The sequence below is a fragment of the Furipterus horrens genome, unplaced genomic scaffold, assembly GCF_987537825.1.
Source record: "Furipterus horrens unplaced genomic scaffold, mFurHor1.1.pri manual_scaffold_13, whole genome shotgun sequence".
NCBI lineage: Eukaryota > Metazoa > Chordata > Mammalia > Chiroptera > Furipteridae > Furipterus > Furipterus horrens.
Window position 1 is genome coordinate 48,971,042 of NW_028327183.1, and position 6,000 is coordinate 48,977,041.

Sequence of the window (6,000 nt, forward strand, 5' to 3'; positions counted from 1 at the left end):
GACACAGCATGTGCAAAAGTCAGGAGGCAGGAGAGTTGAAGAAAGTAAATAAAGTTTACTGACCCATTGTGGTGATTAAGTGAGCTAATATACCTGAGGTACCAAGTACACAGTCAATGCTAAACAATGGCCAGTGTTCTCATTACTGCACTCCTGTGGGGCACATTCAGGGTCTGCCCACTTAGAAACAGCAGTAATAGAGAAACAATGTGCTCCCCTCCTGGCTGCTCAAGCAATTCATGACATTAAGCATTGATTACAGCTGTGTGATATGTAAGTGACAAATAACAAACCACATATATTTAGAGTTTAACATCGGATGAGTGTTAACATGTGTACGCACTCCGTTTGTGTCCATTTCACCCAATACTTTCTCACGTGCCTTTGAAAACTCTTCCTCTGCTCCCCACCCTACCCTCAGAGTTTTCAGGCAATTACTTATTTTCTTTCTTTCTTGAATATAAGTTTGCACTTTCTGAAAATTTATATAAACAAAATCAGTAGTATGTTCTCTTTTTAATCTGGCTTCTTTAATTCAACATAATTATTTTATTGGGTAAAACTTACATAATAAAATTATTCATTGTAAATTAAACAATTCAGTGGCATTTAGAGTAGTCACAATGTCATGCAGCCACCATGTCTACCTGTTTAAAATGTTTTAATCACTCTTATAAAACACTGTACCCATTACCTCATACCCTAACTTTTGGAAAGCACCAACCATAATCTTTCTTCTCCTCCTCATTGTTTTCTGTCCCATACACCCTGTCCCATGACCCCTGCCAGCTTATACATATGGTGCTTCCACTTGTCCCAATGTTAGGAATCTAATCTGAGTCTTCAAAACATTACCTTTTGTCCCAACCCTGTGTGTTACCCTTATACCCATCCTACTCTGGGAGAATGGTTCCCCCACCTCACGACATGACCCCCAGTGGCTCCTCCCTCAACAAGCATGTCAGACCCTCACTAATATTATTCAACTTCATTCTGAGCCTCCAAAATAAACCCTCCTGCATGGAACCTTTAGGTCCGCTTGAAACCATGTAATGCCTAACACTCTAACACCTCCCAGGCATTACAATTTCTTACTCTGACCCTGAGCAGACCCCATTCCTCCATGACTTTGTTCTGCGTTCACCTATGATTGCAAACAATTAACCTTTGGCCAGGTCCCTAGGATCTCAGTCAAATACCAGAGGTCACAGGGAGTGGCAAAGTAATAGAACAAGAGAAGAGGTTTATTTCCCTTTTCCCAATTCTGGTTGCGTGCTCTCTAAAGGCAATCACGTGGAATGTGTAGAAACAACAAAGAAAACAAATAATGCAGACAGTGACGTCTGCCCCGAGCTGCAGGTCAGAGAAGGTTTGAAAGAAGCTCCTTCAGTGCAGGCCTGCGGGTGGCTGACGTAACAGACCTGCATGTTTACTAGAGGAGTTGAGTTTTATGACAGAATATCTTTCATAATCTCTGTGATCTTGTTCCTTGAAGGATGTGGAATGAGTACACTGTGGATGGTTAGGGCACTGTGGAAATGTGCCCTTTCATGCTGGTGCATCTTCATGGATATGAGCCAGGGCTGCTTTGAGACAATCTGGATCCAGGGGGATCTAGAAAGTCATATCATCTCCTGTGTGAACATCAAGTCAGTAGCGAGACAAGACAATTGCAAACGTTTTACTAAAATATTAGCAAGATGAGGAAAAAGTTGGAAGATTAAAGATATATGAAGGATTGACACTTTGAGTAAGATGGCATGATTAGCTAGTTATAGGGAGGTTATGTTAAAGTAAAACACGCATCAAACAAGTTTAAAAATAAAAGTAAGACTTTATTAAAGACCACACAATAGGGCAGTGAGACAGAACACAACATTCCTGATTCAAAGGGTGGAGAAATTTTAAGGGGATATTTTGGAGGATTGGCAACAAACTTCAAGATACTGTACTTCTTTCTCATGGCCTCAGAGCTATTTCCACTGTTTTCTTTCTTCACATGTTACAGGCTCTGTCTATAGTGTAATCTGTTCAAAACACAAATTCAAACGTATTCATTTATTGCATAATTTTGCTCCCACAGTAAGTTCAGGAATTGTGTATGAACTCATCGTGCCCCCAAGAATCCAGTTTTAAAGACTTTTCACCCTCAGGAGCAGGTAGCCCACTGTTCTTAAAGCCACAATGAGGTGCTGACATTTCTGGAGCAGAGGCTCCAAGAAAACAAAAGGAAACCAGGACAAGATCCTCCTGTTGTGTATAAAGTGGCACAGATTCTTACTGTTGCGTTAGAGGTTAATATTTACTCTCTTCATTTTGAACGAAGAGGCACATTTCTGGGTCAGCCCTAGGAGGTGTCCCCAGTGAATAGTTACTGCCTCTCTTGGTCCATGCAGAGGGTTTTCCTCTGTGACTTCAGGAATCTGTCACCCCCCTACATTCTGCACACAGGTACCTGGAAGGGCAGCCCCTGTGGGTTTGGGCACTCAGACCACTGATAGGTGGTGATGCTGGAGTTTAGTGAGCCACAGGCTGCAGAGATTCCAAGAATAGCAAAGGTCATCTCAATATGCCCAGGAAAGTGTGACCAGCATGAGAGAGCTGGGCCGGGGCTATGATTCAGGTTCAGAAACTTTTGTAAGAAATCATGTCTCTTAGGGAAATTCTAAACAAAAAAATAATGAGAGATCTCAAAAATTTAAAAATAGGACTACCACATGACCCCCAATTCAACTATGGTAATTCATCTGAAGAAAATGAAAACACTAATTCAAAAATTTATATATACCTCTACTCATTACTTCCTTATACCTTATTAATAATAGCCAAAATATGAAAACAACCGAGGTGTTCATCAATAGATGACTGAATAAAATAAATGTAATATAGATGCCTTATATAGGTAGATACTCATTTATATTTGAAATATTGCTCAGCCATGAAAATGTGTGAAATCTTGTCATCTGTGACCAAATATTATAGATGGTCCTGAAGGGCATTATATTAAGTAAAGTAAGTCTCTCAGACAAAGACAAATACTGTATGATGTTATTTTATGTAGAATCAAAAAATCTAGACAAATGAGCAAACCAAACAAAATAAAAACAGGCTCATAGTTTCAAAGAACATACTGGTACCACAGTTTTTTGATCCACTCAACTACTGATGGACACTCCTAACACAGGAAACTAATGAGCAACACAAACAAATGAGAAAAATAGAACCAGAGGCATGTAAACAAGGAACAGACTGACAGTGACCAGAGGGGAGGGGGAGGAGGAAATGGAGGAAAGAAGGGGAAGGGTCTAGTCAATTACCCATGGACATGGACAACGGGATGGGGACTGACTGTGGGAAAAGAGCTGGACAGGGTACAGGGAAGCAATGGAGGAAAAGTAGGACAACTGTAATAGAAAAACGAATAAATTTTTTTAAATGAAAAAAAGAAAAAACTGGTAGATTCCAGAAATACGTAAGTAGAAGGAAGGTAAAAATAGGTGAAAAGGATTCAAAGGTACAAACTTCCAGTTATAAAATAAATATGTCAGGAACATGTGCCAAACAGTATAGAGAATGTAGTCAATAATGACTTTGCAATGTACTGACTTTGTATTGTAATGATTTTGAACAGTGACAGCGGGTAACTAGACCTGTTGTGGTGATCACCTTGTCACTCCCATGATTATGAGTCACTATTGCCCACCTGAAACTAACAGAATATGGTGAGTCAATTATACTTCTATTAGAAAAATACTTAAAAATGCAATAAAATTCATTCTCACACCCACTAAAATAGCCATTCTCAAAAAAGGAGAAAATAGCAAGTGTTGGTGATATTGTGGGTGGGTCAGAATGCTTGATCATGGTTGATGGGAATGCAAAATGATCAAGTATAATGATGGTTACACAACAATGTGAATGTAGTTAATACTATTGAACTGCATCTTAAAAGGGTTAACAGTGTAAATTTATGTTGTGTGTATTTTACTATCATAAAATATTTTTAAATTATATCTCTGAGTGTGAATGCCAATGGTACATTTGAATACAGGATAAAGACAGTCCTAAGTGCACCATTTGACTCTACAGGTGGTAAGGATAATTGATTTTCAAAAAAGAAAAAAGCAAACAAAAAATAGTACTTATTTCCTGGATTTAGTTCTGTGACTTCACAGCTCTCAGATGTTCTTGAGAGTTCATTGCTGCCCTAATAATGGGAGAAGTTAATTATGGAGGAAATTGTTTGTGCCCCTTAAAATTGTTTCCTTTACCTTAAAAAGCAGTTAATGCCCTGGGTATCTCTCATTCTTCTTCCTCTTTGGCCATAGAGTTCATGCTGTATAATTAGGGCACTAACTGAGCTTAATACCTTCAGAAGAGGCAAAAGCTTATTATAAACACAAATAGAGTTTCAATGACCCCAAAGGGAAAATGACTTGGGAAGATCCCAACACAGCTCACCTAAGATGTTTTCATGCTCATCATCCCTGACCTTATTGGTTCATTATTTTATACCGTAAAATCTTCAGTCCCTGAATTTTTATCAGTACACCCCTCCAGACTTGATCTTTTTGACCAGTCTTTCAACATCTCCCAGACCCTTCCCCTCCCACCTGGGCCCTTCAGGAACTGAGAGTCATTGGATCTTTGAGCCTCCTTTGTCATCTCAGGCACTTGAGGGTCTCAGAGACTCAAAAACCAATGAAAATTAAACAAAATGTTTGAAGCAGAAAATGAGCCCCAAAACCACACCTATTTTTTATTTATTAGGCCCAGAATTTCTTCTATTGAGATAGAAATTTCTCAAAAGTGTCAGGGTTCTTAACTCCAAATTTTTTCCTTATAATATTCTTATTTAGTTGTATTAAAAAAACATAAAACATTAACTTCATCATCATAAACCAATAAATCGTGTGCAGTTCAGTAGTAGTATATGTATTCTTCTTGAAGCAAAGAGATCTTTAGCAATTTTTCAACAGTAAAATTGAAAATCTACAATCATTAAAGGACAACACCTCTTTTTCCTTCCCCGAGTACCCTACAATGACCAATCTTCCTTGTTTCTTCAAATTTTGAATATGTGAAATTCTTTATACAAGTGCAACATATTATTTCTGTCTTCTTGTGACATATTTGTTTCACCTAGCATAATAACCATATTTACCTTTGCTTCCTAAAGCTGAATAATATTTTGTTGTTCCATTTCTCTGTCTATAGACAATTGTGTTGCTTCCACCTCTTGGCTATTGTGATTAATGCTCCAATGATATTGGATGTGCTAATAATTTTTTCAAAATCCTGCTTTCAATTTCTTTAGATATTAAAACAAAAGTGAGATTGCTGGATGTATGTAGTATAAGATTATTTTACATATGCATATCTAGTTTTTTCAACACCTTTTCTTGAAGTTATCTTTTTCTCATTGAGTGTTCTTGGCACTCAATGATCATTTGGCCATATACAGGAGAATTTATTTATAGGCTCTCTATTCAGTTCTATTGATCTGTATGTCTGTCTTTATACCAATACCACTTTATTTTTACATCAGTTTTATAACTTGTTTTGAAATCAGGAAAAGCAAACCACTAACTCTGAGTTTTTAAAGATTGTTTTGGGTCCTCAGGGTATCTTTAAATATATGAACTGAGAATGAAAATGCCATTGGGATTACAATGTGCTACATTGAATCTGTAGATCGCTTTGAGTAGTATGGACAGTTTAACCATCCTAATCTTGCAAACTATGGTTTTGTTGGGAAAGAGGATGGATTCTCACAGAAACAGTTGCTGTGTTTTTTCCTCCTGTGATACAGTCATACTCAACACTCTGAGGGGATTCATACTACTTCCACACCCCACTCCAAACTCCCTGAGGTGAGGACAGGACAGGGCTTTTCAGATGTTGAATCCGGGAACTGTGAGAGGAGATCAAGAAAACAAGACCCTGCCCCAGCCATTGTTTTGTTCTGGTTTCACTATGTGTGTATGGCAGTGGTGACTG